The following is a 3,291-nucleotide window of genomic DNA, read 5'->3' as shown; positions in this document are numbered from 1 at the left end:
CTTCTCCATCTTCAGCTGCAAAGAATATAATCAATTTGATTTCTGTATTGATCATTTGATTATGTCCATATGTAGAATCATCTCTTGAGTTTTGGAAAAGGGTGTTTCTTATGACCAGTGTGTTTTCTTGACAAAGTTCTGTTAAACTTTACCCTGTCATTTTGTACTCCAAGGCCACATTTGCCTGTTATTTTAGTTATCTCTTGACTTTCTACTTTTGAATCCCAATCCCCTAAGATGAAAAGGGCGTCTTCTTTTTAGTGTTAGTTCTAGAAGACCTTGTAACTCTTTATAAAACCATTTGACTATAACTTCTTCAGAAATAGTGGTTGGTGCATAGATTTGGATTACTATGATACTGAATCGTTTGCCTTGGAAATGAACCAAGATCATTCTGCCCTTTTGAGATCTCACCCAAGTACTGCATTTCGGGCTCTTTTGTTGACTATGAGGGCTACTCCATTTCTTCTAAGAGATTCTTGCCTATAGTAACAGATGTAATGGTCATCTGATTTAAATTTGCTCATTCCCATCCATTTTAGTTTATTAATTCCTAAGATGTCAGTGTTTAATCTTGGAATCTCCTGTTTGACCACATACAATTTACCTTGATTCATGGACCTAATCCCAGGTTCCTGTGGAGTACTTTTCTTTTCAGCATCAGATATTACTATACCACAAGACACATCCACAGCTTAGCATTGTTTCCACCTTGGCCCAGCTGCTTCATTCTTACTGGGGATATTAGTACCTGCCCTCCACTCTTCCCTGGTAGCATACTGGATATCTACCAACCTTGGGGGTTCATATTCTGTTGTCATATCTTTTTGCTTTTTCTTACTGTCCATACGGTTCTCCAGGTAAGAGCACTGAAGAAAACTAGAACCATGGGTTCCCATTTCCTTCCCAGTTGACCACGTTCTGTCAGAACTCTATACTATGACCCGTCCATCTTAGGTTTCCCTGCATGCCTTGGGTCATAGCTTCATTGAGTTAATGCAAGCCATTCACTTGTGACCAGGGATCAGACCTGTGTCCCCTGCAGTGTTAAGTATGGAATCTTAACCACTGGACCACTAGGGAATCCCCTTATACCAATTTAAAATGAGGCAATCAAGAACCAAGAAAGACAAATAAAGAAATAAAATTGATCAGAGAAACAGATAGATATGAAAGTTAAACAAAATGCAAATATTTGTTCTTGAAGTCCTTAAAGAAAAAAAAATAATAATACAAGGTAAAATATTTAAAATAAAACATCAGTGCATATTGAAAAGCTCTGCCAAGTCCCAAAGAAAATTACCCCCAAATTGTTATAATTGGCCACAACATAGTAAAGTCATTAAATGATCATGTAAATAAAGAATCCTTTGGAGGGCATGCTAACCCAAAGATCAAGTAATTTATAAGGAGAAAGCACAGTGTGGTCTCTAATGGCAATGTTTAATACTAGATGACACTGGAACAACATCTATCAAATCATTTATATATGAATGCTAACAGAATGTTAATTTTTAATATATTAAATTGACAATGTTATTGTCATAAACTCTTCACAACATACCAAGTAGTGATGACAGAATATATTTGTTATATTCTCTATATATGTAGAAATAAAATACATTTTCCAAAAATTGAAAATTAGGTAATAAATGAAGGTTATATTTAAGGTAGATATGCTGTGTACTTCATTTACAGATGACTGTCAAAGAATATCACTTAAACCTGAAAATGTTTGTCTCAATATATTTAATATTAAAAAGAAAAACAATTTAATAAAATTAAATGTTGAAGACAAAATAGAATAAAAGACATTTAGTAATGCTATAATTAGTCACAGTGGGGAATTTTTAGATACTGTTTAAAATTAGGCAATTAAGTTTATTACATAATTACAGTTTAAAAAATAATCACTGGAATGAAAATGAAGAAATGTTCTAAATAACAAAATACATATACATGAGAGAAGAAAAACAAACACATCACATAGTGAAACATTTTTAAACTACAAAATAAGGCAAAGCACAAAAATATATGATAGAAATAGTTTAAATGTAACAGAATTCTTATTGCATTAAATTTACATACTATAACATAAAGACTTGCATTTTGTCTAAAAAAGTAAATCTACTTCTAATCTATATACAAATACATATATGAATATATGTTAAGTGCTATATAAGATTTGAAAATAAACTGTTTGCTTTCTAAGACCTCAAATTTAAAAACTATAAAGAAAGTAAGAGCCAAATTCTATTTTTAAATTTTGCTCAAAACCCTCACATGTACACACATGTGGCAAGAAACTTACATATAGCCTTATCACAGGCTAAAAATGGTTCCTTCCTGCCAACTTATAGGTATACTTGATTTTATTGTATTTTGCTTCACTGCATTTCACAGATACTATACTTTTTGCTGCTGCTGCTAAGTCACTTCAGTCGTGTCCGAGTCTGTATGACCCCATAGATGGCAGCCCACCAGGCTCCCCCGTCCCTGGGATTCTCCAGGCAAGAACACTGGAGTGGGTTGCCATTTCCTTCTCCAATGCATGAAAGTGAAAAGTGAAAGTGAAGTCGCTCAGTCATGTCTGACTCTTAGCGACCCCATGGACTGCAGCCTACCAGGCTCCTCCATCCATGGGATTTTCCAGGCAAGAGTACTGGAGTGGGGTGCCATCGACTTCTCCGACTGTACATTTTACACATTGAAAATTTGTGGCAACCCTGTGTCAAGCAGGTGCAACCATTCTTTTAAATAGTATCTGCTTACTTTCTGTCTCTGTGTCACATTTTGGTAATTCAGTATCTCAAATATTATTGTTGTTGTTATGGTGATCTGTAGTCCGTAATTTTTGTTGTTACTATTGTAATTGATTTAGGTCATTATGAACCACAGCCATGTAAGACATGGAACTTAATAAACGTTGTGTGTGTTCTGACTGCTACATCAACCAGCTCTTCCCCATCTCTCTCTGTCTCCTCAAGCCTTGCTGAGACCTAATAGTGAAATTAGGCTAATTAATAACTCTACAATGGCCTGTAAGTGCTCAACTGAAGAAAAGGGTTGCAGGTCTCTTACTTTAAGTCAAAGCTATAAATAATTAAGCTTAGTCAAAAGGATTGCTCTGTCAAAAGCTGAGATAGGTTAAAAGCTAGACTCTGCCAGTTAGCCAAGTTGTGAATGCAAAGGAAAAGAAGGAAATTTAAAGTGCTGCTCCAGTGTACAGACAAATGATACCAAAGTGAAACAGCCTTAGTGCTGATATGGAGATTAGTGGTCTGGATAGAA

Source organism: Bison bison, unplaced genomic scaffold (assembly GCF_000754665.1).
Source record: "Bison bison bison isolate TAMUID 2011002044 unplaced genomic scaffold, Bison_UMD1.0 scf7180017864219, whole genome shotgun sequence".
Taxonomy (NCBI): domain Eukaryota; kingdom Metazoa; phylum Chordata; class Mammalia; order Artiodactyla; family Bovidae; genus Bison; species Bison bison.
The sequence above is the reverse complement of the archived record's forward strand: the minus strand, read 5'-3'. Positions refer to the sequence as shown.